Genomic DNA, 15,247 nt, shown 5'->3' with positions numbered 1-15,247 from the left:
CATTCTGTTCTTCACCTGATATAATTAGGAACATTAAATCCAGACGTTTGAGATGGACAGGACATGTAGCACGTATGAATGAATCCAGAAATGCATATCTATACGAAACATAGTGTTAGTTAGAAGGCTGGAGGGAAAGATACCTTTTGGAAGGCCGAGACGTAGATGGGAGGATAATATAAAAATGGATTTGAGGGAGGTGGAATTTGATGCTAAGGGCTGGATTAATCTTGCTCAAGATAGGGACCGATGGAGGGCATATGTGAGGGCGGCAATGAACCTCTGGGTTCCTTAAAAGCCATTTGTAAATAAGTTACCCTGCATTTAGCGATTTCGTTTAATGTCCAGATTTCGCTTCTGTAGAGGAAAATGTAAGACTCCCACTGTTTAAGTAGTCTACACTATTTTACAAATAAACAGAAAAATGTATGAAAGTTCTAAACGGAAATAGTAACTGAAAAGGAATGTGATAATTGCCATAATTTTATTAGTTAATATTGATATCATTAAGCTATTCTAAATTGAAATAGTGTTTTTGTTTACCTTTTACCCTATTATAACAATTGATTACCCCCTCCATTAGTTCATACAACATCGTTTACCAGTCATTCATCTTTATGGGCTTGTTTCCTATCTTTTTTAAGTCTGGTTTGATATTGGACACTTTTTAAATTAATTGTGCTATGTTTATTAGCACCCAAACCCTTTTTCATACTTCCCTCTAATAACTGCCAAGTGCGGCGGATTTCTTTTGCCACGATTCCGGTAACATTGACTTTTGACATACAACTGAAAAATGCTTAATGAAGTCCATAAACAAAGATAAATTTTCTCCTTTTCCTCATCATCTTCCTCTGTGTCACACATAGCTCAATCACCAATTCTTTCGATCGAAATACACGTGGCGGTATAGCTTGTTGTGGCTGGACTGACCTCGACTGACGACTCTACTGATACGAACTCCCACGCGAAGTGAAGCAAATTCTGTGAGCAAGCTCCAATAGTTTTTATTAATACGACATTTCAGAGCTTCCTCATAGATAGAGCAAGCTCGTTTTGCTCATGAGGAAGATGAGCAAAGTAAGGTCTTCATTTTTATTAATACCACTCAAAGATTGCACAAACCACAGAGGAATCAGTCTCCTAAATAGTGGATACAACATTTTCTCAAGAATAATAGCTCACTACAAAACTCTCATTGGTGAAGAACAAAACGGTTTTCGAAAAGGCAGATCTTGCACAGATGGATATTTTACTTTGAAGATTTTGATCGAAAAACATAGAGAATTTAATAAACTCGGCTTTTATTTATTACGAAAAAGCTTTTGACCGTGTTGGCAGAAATAAGCTCTCAAATTTTGACAGATGATTCAGTTCCAAACGCAATTAGAAGAACAATTTACGAATTATATAACTACAATATTATCAAAATTATTATCGGATCAGAACATGCCGAATGAAAACCGATAAACTGTGGAGTTCGTCAAGGATCTCCCTCTCACCACTTTTATTCAATATATACATCAAGTCCATCATCAGACATTGGCGACTAACAATTCATGAAAACATCCCGCTCTTCCGAAATTGTACTCTAGATACATTATAGATGATCAGGTTCTTTTTGCTACAAATGAAGACGAGCTGAAATACTCAATATATCATTTGAATATAATAGCACAATATTTCAATAAGAAAATTTCCCAAAATAAAACAAAAATTATGGTGTTCCAAGGTAAACAGCCAGTTAGGAGTAAAATTTTCATTGGAACCCATAGGTTACGTTAGAACAGTTGAACTCATTTAAATGTTTAGGTTATAATTTGACATATTTACCCGTTACTGATATATCTGAAAATATTCAATATTTTAATGGAGCCTTAAGAACCATCAACCAGGTTTTCACAACCACGAAAACCCAAAAACATATCAGGTTAAAAGCATATACCTAAAGTTCTAGCAAGACCTGTCCTCATGTATGTTAGTGAGACCTGGACTGTCCGAAACTCAAATGTTCAACGCCTAACAACTGCGGAAATGAGATTTCTAAGGCGGACTGCCGGCTACAGCTTGCTTGACCACAAAAGGAATGAACTAATTACAAAAGAATTGGAAATTACACCTATTTATGAACATCTCAACCATTATAGACAAAAATGGCTTAACCATGTCAATAGGATGTACCGTTCCAGACTCCCAAGACAAATTCTCCGCTAAATACCACATGGAAGACGATCTTTGGGACGCCCGCTGAAAAGATGGACGGAGACCGTAACAGGCCACTAGGCCTAATACCTGCAAGGACAAAGATGATGATGATGATGATGATGATGATTATTATTATTATTATTATTATTATTATTATTATTACTAAACTCATCAAAATGTATACAACTGTACACACAATCCAGACAAATTAGAGAAAAAATGCACATTTATCAGTTAACAGACAGGCATTCCATCAATAATATAACATATTTATTTACTTGGTTATTTAACAACGCTGCATCAACTGCAAGGTTATTTAGCGTCGATGGAATTGGTGATAATGATATGATATTTGGTGAGATGAGGCCGAGGATTCGCCATAGATTACCTGACATTTTCCTTATGATTGGGGAAAACCTCGGAAAAAACACAACCAGGTAATCAGTCCAAACGCGAATCGAACCTGCGCCCAAGAGCAACTCCGGATTGGCAGGCAAATGCCTTAGCCGACAGAGCTACGCCGGTGGCTCGTGACGTAATAGTAGGAGGAGTTGAAACATCAGTCGTGTGGTAAACAATGATGGAAACTTAGTCTATAATCATTAGTTCCTTTTTATTTGTATATGGTACACTTTCAACATGCAGTTAAGCAACTCGTTTTCAATTATTTTAAAAGTACCCTTAAAAATGCTGTTGACTTCGTTAAGTGCTCTAACTATATAAGTCTTTATCTAACTCAGAACTGAAGTGAACTAATTCACGAAACACGCCCCTGTATTCTAAGTTATCGGATTTATCGTACCTTGTTAATACCGGTCAGTAGCGGCCCGCGGTTATAAAGGTTGGCAGTTCTGCATGAAAAATAGTGTATTTAGCAAACGCATGCATTTAAATCGGATAACGCGTGTAATTACAGTCCCTTCTCGAAGTTGTACTCCAACAATCCGTGCGCCCTGCCCACCCCGTGCGCTACACCTCTCCCACCTGGCACAACTAGTCACCTAGTGGAGATATGCCCCTCATGTTGATACCTGAATGAACAACCATCAGGAACTTTTTATCGTTCGAACGCTTTTAACTCCTACCGAATTTCTTTACGTCAACTTTTCTAGCCTACACCCGTACCGGCAGACGGAATTATAAAACAGAGAGCTGGGAGTTCCTACAGATTTGCAATAAAGTATCGTAACTTGACCAGTTTGTGAACATGTTTGTTGCATTATTAAATTTAATTCCTTGGCAAGAAATATGTTGTGGAACACAATACAAATTCTCCGTGTTTCCCACTCATTACGTTAGCCCCGCCATTAACCAGCACAATTAATTCATGTGGTTCAATTATGACTGAATTTCCGTTAAGCCTAAATTCCATTAAGATAGTTTGCACCAAACTTTCAGCGTCATGTCTTGGTGGCAGTGAAGAGAAATTTCCAATAATTTTATTGCTATCCAGCAATTAATTTTGAATTGTTTTCGTAGTTCCTTTCAATTGTGACGAGCCCTATAAATGATCTTTGGAAGTTTAATCTAAATGTGGAGTAAAATCAGTCAAACCCCGAAATATACCGCGGTTTGTTGAATCTCCTGATTCAGCAAGTCCTCGAATCGCTAATTCAAATGCGGCACAGAATTTCACACAGTTAATTTATTTTAGATAGACCATATCTCTTTTTAGAAACATTTCCTTCTTGTTTCTGAATGTTAATCCAATACGCAGAATCAAGCTGTGTTAGAATATTTTAATATCGTTAACAGTGACAAATCTGTTTGACTTGAAATGAGTTTTCGAATTTTCATGCTCTTATAGTTTTTTAAGTCAAATTAACTAAATCCTTCACTCCGGTCTTTGTCCATGTATTTTCTCCTCTAAACAGAATACACGGGTGGGGGAGAAAGCGTTTTCATGACCGCAGCAAAAAACCAATCGTTTCCATTACACATTTTGGTATTAAAATGACTAGTAGGCTACATGATTTCTTGGACTTTTTCCAGAAATTTCCAAATTTAAGTTTGGTGTAGGATGTCCTAATTTCTTAAGTTAACGTGCAATTTCTCTTTTAATTTCGAAAAGGTTTGGTCGATTAGATTTTCATTTCATTCATTTTTAATATAAAATATTTTCTTAGACACACTGACTAATCATCACACCACCCACAGTACTATAATACACTGGAACTGTAATGATATACAGTAGTCTAGAAACCTGTGTTCTAACGCAGGTCATAAAGAGATGAGGGTGTTGACGGTTCTTTTGTATACTCGAACAGATCTGCTTCGGTTGCAGCTCTAATGCAGTCTTAAGGTTGACGCTCACTGGCACGAACCGACCGGAACGGAAATCTACAGCCGTCCGTCTTCCGCGGAAGCTCTGACGCTCACTGCTCGGAATATTCCGGTACAGTCGACAGGCAGTCTGGTTTAAACATGGAGTGGGATAGTAGTTCCGAAGATTATTTTATTTTACTGAGTCTTTAGCTGATGAGGAAGAAAAAAAGAAAATATGGGTCCATAACTAGAGCCAGGATTTTATGTAATGTGAAAATGAGAACGATGTAGACTACATAAATATGAAGCTAAAAATGACGAAGTATGTAGATAAATATGTAATAAATAAAAAAACGTTGGTAATTTAAAATCTAAGCTTTATTAGATGTATTTTTGCACACTAATAAAAAATTACAGGTGCACATGTGATTGAACCTCATTGTTTGGAGGCGCAATTAATAATTATATATTTTTACATATTTTCTGCGGTTATTGATCGTCTCGTCAACGGCAACCCATACGTAGGAATCATCAAGTCCATCTCTAATCGTTTTCATTGTGTCAGTATAGCAGGAGTTCAAATATTTTTTCCGGAGTGTTGATTCATGCGAAATACTGAAGTTGCAGTATTTGCGTAGGAATGCTTGGAACTTTGGAACTCCAAGTTTATACCAGCAACCATTGCCATGCACAAATTTTTATTAAATTCACTTGTAGAAGACGAATGTTTCAGCACCACTTGTGTAAGAAGAACTTTTTCTTTTCGACGGAGTACGTTTTTTATTTCTCACATGAAGTCCAATTTTTAAATGCTATTCTAATTGTGACTTCATGGAGCACCCAATGCGTTTGTCACACACTTTGGACTGCACGATTTTACCATTTTAGTAAAGGAATCGTCAATTGAAATCCAGTCTTTTAACTTGGATGCGAATGGCAGTAGGCTTGCTACTTGTATTACCTGATGTCAAAATAAGTTTCTTAAAAAAAAAAACAGAAAAAACTATTGTTTTCTTTTAGAGCAACTGATTGGGGGTGTTTGTGCGAAACGGTCATACCCATAGTGTAATTTTCATTCTTTCCTTCACTACTACCATTCGCATTGGTATTTGTACCTACTTTACCGTTACTTCTCAAGGGATATAGCCTACAAACTATTAGCATTGCAAAGAGATGTCCATTTTTTGACAGAATACGTTATTATTTTCAATTATTAAATTATATTTATGCACTAGAGACGAAGGGATAAGCTTTATAAACAATTTAAAAAAATAACTTAAGCATTACGTAGAGAGAAAATTAGTGAAAAAAGGTATATATATTCTTTCAAAATATGCAATATCCTTCAAAATATTTAAAAATATATAATATATGCCAAAGTATTTATTACGCACCAAAATATGTAAAAACATTTAAAACTTCGGATTAATGATCCCTTTCGTTAATCCTCGATGCTACTTACCCATTAGAGTTCTACGAAATGTTTATTTTGCCATTATTCAGTCTACCATTCAATATGGTATAGGCCTAATTGTTTGGGGTGGAAGTACAAACATTAATCTTAGTTCGTTAAATTTACTACAAAAGCGAATAATTAAAATTTGTTTGAAGAAACGTTTCGATTATCCAACTAAATTAATTTATTCTGAATTTAATGTATTTAATATTGAACAAATTTATAAGTATACGCTGTTAAAATTTTATCATAAATATCGTAATAAGTTTGTATTACAGACACATAATTATGACACAAGACGAAATATTAATTCAACATTGATAGAACCTAAATATCTCACATCTGCTGGTCTAAAGCATAGCATTAATTTTGGCCCTCGGTTGTATAATGCTTTAACTAAATTACACCCAGAACTTCTAACATGTAACCCACTAACATATAACAAGAAAATTAGAAACGTGTTAATATCTTCAATTTGATTAAATAAATTTATAGCCTATGTGTATGAATTAATCAACCTATATTATATTTGTATTCTATAATTTTCAAATATATATATATATATATATATATATATATATATATATAGTCCTACTTTTCACGTGCGATATTATTCTTCTCTAGTGTTAATATTATATTATATAATTCCATTGCCGCTGTAATTTAAATTTTAGTTCCTATTTTATTTTACTTATTTATTTTTATTATTTTTTTCTATATTTCTATTATATTAATATTGTATTATATAATTTCTATAACTGTAATTTTAATTTTATTTCCTATTTTATTTTATATTCTCGTATAGGCCTATTAATATTATATCTGTACTGCGACCGAACACGAGCGCTGCTCATTCGGTCTCAAATTTTGTTAATACTACTGTATCTCCTTTTTTATATTGATTGTATTATTTTATTTCCATTTGTCTTGTTTGTTTGTAATTATATTCTTTATTCTGTATATTTAAGTTTAAATTTAAATTTAATATGATTCGCGGACTTTTAGCTTTCCTTATAGCTACATATGTAGGAACGGAATATGTAATTACATACAATCCGTGCTCTAGTCATAACAATATAAAAAAGTGTTTTGATTAATTTAACCATTTTTTTCCCACATTTGTGTAAAGATCGAGTAAGGGTTTTTTTTAGTACTTTCGTATGAGCGAAGAAAAATGTTTAAAACTTCATCTGTTATTAGCATCTGAAATAATGAAGGGAAACATCACATTTCGAAGGCCAATCAGCACAGAAGCGCGATTAGCTCTGTTAAAATTAACTTTTCATCACCCATTTTAAGAATAATCTGTCTGGACAACGCACCAACACACGTTGAGTGGGAAAGTACTGAGAACAGCCAACACACTTTTCTCCGAAGACCAGCGAAGACATACGAATGCTCACGATCGTCATCGGAAATTCCGCTAGGGTCGTGTCGCGAGAACCCTGTCCGTCAGGACCGGCAGCCGGTTGCTTCCGTTCGGACAAGTGAGCGTTTGCCGTTTAAAATACATGCATACGTCTCTCGCAGAATATTTCCGGTTCGTTCCGTTCCGGTCGGTTCGTGCCAGTTTTCTGCTGCCGACTACCCTACGTTGAGCTTCAGGAACTGCCGAGCACAGATCCGAAAAGTACACTACAGATAAAATTCTCCAGCAGTTCAAGGCTCCTACAGACAGTAAAATCTCGAATCGAAGGAGAATGAATTGGAAAAATAAATGAAACAATGAACTAGATTACATAAAAGCACATTTTCCATTTTTAATTTTACAAGTCCATTTAAATGGCGGTTCTGCAGCTCTGCAGTTCTTATTGTAGAGCCGCCACTGATACCGGTACTAAATCTGTTGCTGCCTAAAATGATATACAATTTATTATTAAATTTAAGATATATCTGTTTTCTTCAACTTGCTCGTTGTGTTTTGCAATCGCGAGTCTGTAATGTAACTTTAACAGAATTTCAATATTCCCTTTAATCATCAAAGACAAAGTGAACTAAAGTCATACGAACCTTTGATTTTTTGTGTTTTAGTTCATATCTTAGCCCTAAGTAAATCTGTAAGACCCTTTTGGCTAGTTACGTTCACCTCGGAACAGAACACACGGGAAACAGAAGAACACTTCTCCATATCTCATTGACACAACCAATTTTTTTTATAGGCCTAATAAACATCCAAGTTGAATTGTCAGATCTGTTAACTTGAACACGTTGCTGTTTTTGGTGAATATTTAAACGACATGTAAATAAATTATTTAACAGGAATTTAGTTTTCATAATGTTGTGGCAACCGTGCTGGAAGTTTCTCGTTGCCTCGGAAGTCTACGCGCGCGTCCGGCGGAGAGGGAGGCGCGCGGGACGCGGGGGTTCGGGCTTCGGCGGACGTTGAAGTGCGGCGGGACCGAGCCCCTACAGCCCAGGCTGCGCAGAAGTTTAGAGTCAGGACAAATTGAAGCTTGCGCCCGCCGCCATGTTTGGGGAGAGCGCCGGCTAGCAGACATCCGCATATGCAATGTTTAAAGTTTAAAATAATATGTTTTTTTATATTTTATAAACCAATCGGAGTAACCAAATGAAACAAAATCCTGTTGAGATTTAAAGCGACTACGTTGTGGACATAATTCAAGTTACCGTTAGTATGACGTGAAACGAAAGATGACGGAAACAATTTGATAATTATCAAAGACGTTGTAGTTATTTGACATCATTTTAGAGCGAATAAAAAAGTACAAATGCATACTGTAAGCCAGTTCAGGTGAAAATAAAGTTATGTATTAGTAGTCTATTACCTGTTATTCGTAAAACACTGCCAGCTATGTATTGTACATTACATAAAACAATATATATCCTACTATGTACATATGTTTCCTTTGATGTAGAGGAGAAACGAACAATTTGATCTGCTTTCATATTGTATAGTATAATACATCTGTAAAATAAAAACATGTACACAAATGTTCTAGTTTTAAGATATGAATACCATTCATTAGCTTATTATCATAGTAATATAAAATAAACTTTACATGTAAGAATTACTCCGTCAAATATAGGTACTTGAACACTTATAGGCTATATGAATTTTAGGCCTAGTGTACAGAATAAGAGCTTACCTATTGATTCTTAATTAATAAGATGGACTTCCTTAAATTTCTTACAAATTTATGTAAATTCATGTTAGAACTTTTAGGTGTATGGTGACATCTGATCTTTATGTATATATGGTCATTATGGTCAATTTAACACGTCTACAAATATTAATATCTCTGCTTCCATACCTGTAAAAAAAATATGTAAGCCTATTGTTTTATTTTGAAAATATTGGCGTAAGTACCATTCATTAGCTTATTATCATAGCAGTAGTAGGACTATAAAATATACTTTACAGGCATTAATTACTCTGTCAAGCAAATTTTGAATTAGTAATTAGTAGCACTAAGTTATAAGTTTAAACAAGTTTATTAGTGGTATTTTGAAAACCTAATATTCAGAACAACGCTTTTTTGTGTTAGATATTCGTCTTCGTCTGTAGCTATTATCTCGGTACATGTCCAACTAGGCTAAGCAAGCAAGAAATAAATTGTACGGTAAATATATTACTGTACTTACTTGTGCAGAGAAATTCTAGATCCTTTCTTGTACGTGTATGTACAATTAAACGCTGCACACGAATTCACCATAGTGAACGGCACACTCAAATTTACTACTTAGGCGTAGATCTTATTAAGCAATAACAAACCTACACGTTAGCAACGTGTATCTCTAACTTGTAGAAACATATTCACACTTCGAAGATATTACGCATTTTTAAAATACACTAATTGTTAGAAACGACTATTAATGTACTCCATCACTGACTAAAAAACTGAACCTCCTATTAACTTTAACTTTAATGCACTATAAAAAAAAACAAATTAACACACTATTAAAAGTAAACACAAATGAACACGTGAATCTCCATGTGTTGATAAAGTGCTTCCAGATCCTTCCTTGTACGTATACGTACAATTAAACGTTGTATACGAATTCGCCATAAAGAATGGCACTAGTCACCCAATTAAATTCAATTAATAACATCTACACGTTAGGAACGTGCATCTCTAAGTTGTAGGAACACATTCACACTTCGAAGATATTACGCATTTTTAAAATACACTAATTTTATTATTAGAAATGACTATTAATGCACTCCATCAATGGCTAAAAACTAAACTTACTGTTAACTTTAACTTTAATGCACTATTAAAAGTAGACAACACAAATCAAAACACTATTGAAAGTAAACAACACAAATGAACACGTGAATCTCCATGTGTTGATGCTTGATAAAGTGCTTCTACTCCCAAGACATGGCGTCGCGCGAACCTGCGCGAGAGGTTTCAAATTTGTACACGACATCAGCGCCAATTGTGTGTCTAGATATATAACTACAACGTCTTTGGGCGGGACAAAGGAGGGAGCTGTGGGCCCAGCGAGGAGTGAAGGGGATGGACGTAAGGTAACTAATTACACACTCAATAATGACAATTAATAATAAACAACTAATAAAAACATTAATAATCAATAATAATAATAATGATAAATAATAATAATGATAATAATAATGAGCATCCTAAATTAAATGAAGCACGATCACTTAAAATAACATTTAAAGTAAATCTAATTTGTATCTTAACCTTAAGTTCGAACTAAGACCCACGAATGTGATAGGTTCATACCTGCACAAGTACCTTTCGGCACTACACTTATTTCGCTGTCAGCTCACTCACTGCACTGATTCTATCCTGATTTCACTAACACTTCAACACCATTTCACTGTTCAAATACTTTGCACAGCCACTATGAACTACTGGTATAGAACTTCACTGTCATAAACACACTTCACTTACACAATAGACTTCACTGACATTACACACTTCACTGACACAACACACTTCCTCACTGATACAACACTTCAAATAACAAAATATCAATTACACCCTTTAAATAGTGTGTATAATATACTAACGTCCATTAGTAAAGTCCTTAAGCCTAATTTTAAATACATTTTTGGTTATTGGTAAAGCCTTTAGTAAGTCTGCAGGTAAAGCATTCCAGTCCCTGATAGAACGATTGAGAAAAGAAAACTTTCCATTGTCCGTCCTCTGTCTTCTTTCCCTCAATTTATATGAGTGGTCGTTCCTTGAAGAGTAATAATTTGGAGGCTGCAACCTATTTCTTATTTCTCTCCAGGCAGGCTCACCTCTGTATGTTTTGAACATTGGGCATAATCGAATTAGCGTTCTCCAGTCCGTGAGTGTGTCCCATTTTAATGGTGAATTATTACAACACTTGAGAGCCCGTTTTTTTATATTTTCCAGTATCTTAATATATTCTAATCTGTAAGGATCCGAACATGCAGCACCATATTCCATTACTGGACGAACTAGTGATTTATATGCAATCTCTTTGGATTTATCAGAGCCTTTTCTTAGTACATAAAGTGTAATGCCCTCCATGCCTTTCCCGCAGTGTCAATAATGTGTTCCCCCCAGCCGAGATCGCTGCTAAATGTTATTCCTAGGTATTTACATTTGTTAACTTCAGGAATGGTTTCACCCCTAACATATACGATGCGATTATTTTATTTCTTTTTATTGTAAAGCTAATGGCTTTGCTCTTTAGAGAATTTATTTTCATTTTGTTGGGCATTGCCAATTCTATTGAGGCCATTCTGAAGAAGAGTAGTATCTTCATTACTTTTTATTTCCCTATAGCCTATACGATAGTCATCGCAAATAAGCGAACCCTGGACAAAATGTTAACTGGCAGATCATTTACAAAAGCAAGGAATAAAAGGGGCCCCAAGACACTCCCCTGTGGGACCCCGGAAGTAATTTCCATTGGGCTCGATAATTCCTCCCTCACCCATACTCTCTGAGTGTGACAAGTTAAAAATTCCTTGCTCCACTGAAGTACTGGTACTCTGAAGTCAACCCTCGTTGATTGTAGTTTAACCAACAGTATGTCAGGTGGGACTATATCGAATGCAAGTTTAAAGTCAATAATCACTGCATCTATTTGGCTATTTGAATCTATTCCGTCTGCTAAATCCTGACATACAGTTACCAATTGACTCTCACATGAGTAGCCCCCCTCCCCGAAACCCATACTGACAATTATATAACCAATTTGAATCATTCCAACGTTGCCTTAGATATGCTGAAATCAAGTGTTCATCTGTTTACAAACCACAGAGGTGAAAATGACTGGTCAGTAATTTTTTGTATCTGAGCGAGACCCTGACTTATAAATTGGCATCACTATTGCATATTTCCAATCTCGCGGGACAGTACCATTATTTATTGATATTTCAAATATATACGAACTAGATAGGGAATCATGGCTTCCCCTCCCAATTTTAACATGTCTCCAGCGATACCATCAGGTCCTACTGATTTATGAGTTTTCAAATTAGAGATCCTTCTCCATATGTCCAGTAGCGGCTGGTGGTCAAAATAATGAGTGTGCTACAATCTCTATATCGGCCTACTGTATACACTTATATGCATTTATCTTAATTTGAGACTCACCTAGTGACGAAATATGGAGTTCCTTCCTACTGTAGAACTTGTCAATTACCCTGGTGTTAAACGTTAAATCCCTCCATCCTGGACATTATACTCTTTTCTATTGACAGTATTGCAAGAGCAGTGAGGCGATCCTGGGGCATAGTGTTCCTTAAAAACGTTTTTATGCGTTTCAAGCAAGAAAAACATCTTTCTGGCTCAGCAGTGGTCATTGGTGTTGTAACCAAAATATTTAACAACTTTGTTACTTCACAGAATGGATCCCGTGAATTGTTGGAGACTATGTTTTGTAACAATTGAACAGCCATCTACATTTCGGAAGTCGGATCTTCCGTATAGAACTCCAAGTTGTGTCTTTAACATTCTTTTGTTCAGTACAGTATAGCTGTTGACAGCAACTTCAAGTTCGCGTTCAGGAAAATTATGCAAAAAATTGTCAAAAAATTCGCTGTTTAACAATTTTGTTGCGTCTAGGTAGCTTAAAGATTGGAAACGATGGGTAGTTTCCTGAATTATACGGTTACATTCCTCCTTGGTATCAATTTTCTGGGATTCAATTTTCCGTCGCTTGCTGATTGATTCAGGAGGAATCTAAAAAAAACTGGTAGATGGCAGCAGCAGTCAAACATTTGAATTACCAAATACATTGTACATAGTTCCGAGTTCCTCCACAAACAAGCATTCTTTCCTTACACTTTACTTTTGCAATCTCCAAGCTGTGTTGTGCTGAAGCTGACTACAGCACTTCCCCGCGTAAAAATAGCCAATCAGAGCAGTTATTTCAGCTTCGCACATGCGCATTAACTGTCTACATTCTCATGTAAGTTTTGAGTAGCACAACGAACCCCCTGAGGCACCAAAGATCGAAGACTAAACACTCTATAACGCGTCATGAACATAACAACGGAAAATTGTCAAATAGCAGATCAAATACTATGGTATTGCAAACACTTTATTTGAGCAAAAATTATCATTGTGCTGTAGCACTGTAGCACATAAGGACGGGCCGCCCCTGCATATGTCCCTAGGCTTGATAGAAAACTGACCCATATTTTCCACAGAAGCTAAGTTTGGTATTATTGCCCTCATTCCAAAAACAGTGGCATGATAGGAATTTAGTTTTTCTGCTTTTTCTCTGTCCTGTACAATAAATTCACTGAGGTCATTCTTTAGAGGGAGGCTCGAATAGTTTTCCTTGCGTCATCTCTTCACATATTTATCAAATTCCCCCCATCCATTTTGTTCACCTTTGAAAAATTTTTTTAAGTAATTTTCCTGCGCTATCTTCTTCGCATTAAGCAGTTCTTTCGATAATTGTGAGAGTTTTGTTTGTTTTACAACGCTTTCCTTGCGCTGACTGTAGGATTTCCTTAGTTTTCTTTTCGGTTTCCGTATATAATTATTATAATATTTCGGATCGGGATTGTTTGATAAGCGTTTAACCGGGATAAATTTCTGTATTCCTGTTAATATAATCTGCTTGAACTCAACCCAGCATTCTTCTACACTACTGCCCTTTACTACCCAGGATGAGTACTTTTCTCTAAGATAATTTTGGAAGCCTTCTCTATCTGCTTTGTTACATTGCAAGATATTTTTGTTCTTTGTTACACTTTGCTTGTACTTAGCATTCCATAATATTTCAAGAATTACTGCATCGTGGTCACTAATACCTGGAATCATTTCAATACCTGAGACAATTCGTACTGAAAGAAAAACAGTGCTGTAATCTGTACAATCGGCACCAAGTAGCCTGCAGTGTCTATGTGAGAGCAGGACAGCAGAGACTCCCCTCCCCAGTTACCATGACAACAGAACCAATAATGTAGCTTGTTAGTGGAATGTTTAAACCTGACTAGAACCCGCTATAGAAGGCGAATTTGGAGAAATCGTACTCACCACTGGCAAGTGTACTACTAGTCTAGGCTGCTTTCGGTTATGTTCGGCTGTATTGGCAAGCTCTCACTCACTCTCTCTCTTTCTTCTTGTCTTTAGAAAGTCGCGTCATGTATTGTTAGTTTTCTCTCTCTGCATAAAAGTTTTTATGTTGTGGCAGATTCTTTTTGTGGATGTTATTTTTTCTTTTATGCTGCGAGATATATTTATACAGTATATTAAATATTGAGAAATAAATGCAGATTCGTGTCTAGTTTCTTCTAGTATTAGATGTTTTGTACACTGTGACCTAATTGATCGGTTTGTGAAAGATCAGGATCAAGTGAATTTGCTATACAAATATATAATATTAATGAAGTAAATGGTAATGAGACACGTGACAGACCCTAAATCTTTTTAATACATAAAATACAACCTCTCATCAGTCACGTCTTGGCTTCCTCATCCACCATTGCGGGATATCCTCACTTGGGTTTTCCATAGTTTCCCAAATCTCTGTAAGTAGATGGTGAGGTAATATCAATCACATGGGCCACGATCCATTTCCTTCTCAAGCCTACAATCCTTCATAACATCATTTAGTTGTCATCTTCTCAATTATTGCAACAAGTCAGCCATTTGTCAGAATAGCACAAACTGGCTGAGTATGCTCCCCTCTATCAAGAGAAAAGCATTAGAGGCAAACCACTAAAGTGTAGAAAAAGCCTTTAAAAACGTAGCATACAAATTACTAATCTAGATAATGATGGTAAATAAGAATTGAAAGATATTTCAGAATTTCAAAATGATTCTATGTTGCTTTATTTTATTTAGAGACATAAATAAGAAACAAGATCGAATTTGAGTTACATCTTTTTGGATA

The sequence above is a fragment of the Periplaneta americana genome, chromosome 9 (genome assembly GCF_040183065.1).
Source record: "Periplaneta americana isolate PAMFEO1 chromosome 9, P.americana_PAMFEO1_priV1, whole genome shotgun sequence".
In the NCBI taxonomy this organism is placed as follows: domain Eukaryota; kingdom Metazoa; phylum Arthropoda; class Insecta; order Blattodea; family Blattidae; genus Periplaneta; species Periplaneta americana.
Note: the sequence above shows the minus strand (reverse complement) of the source record.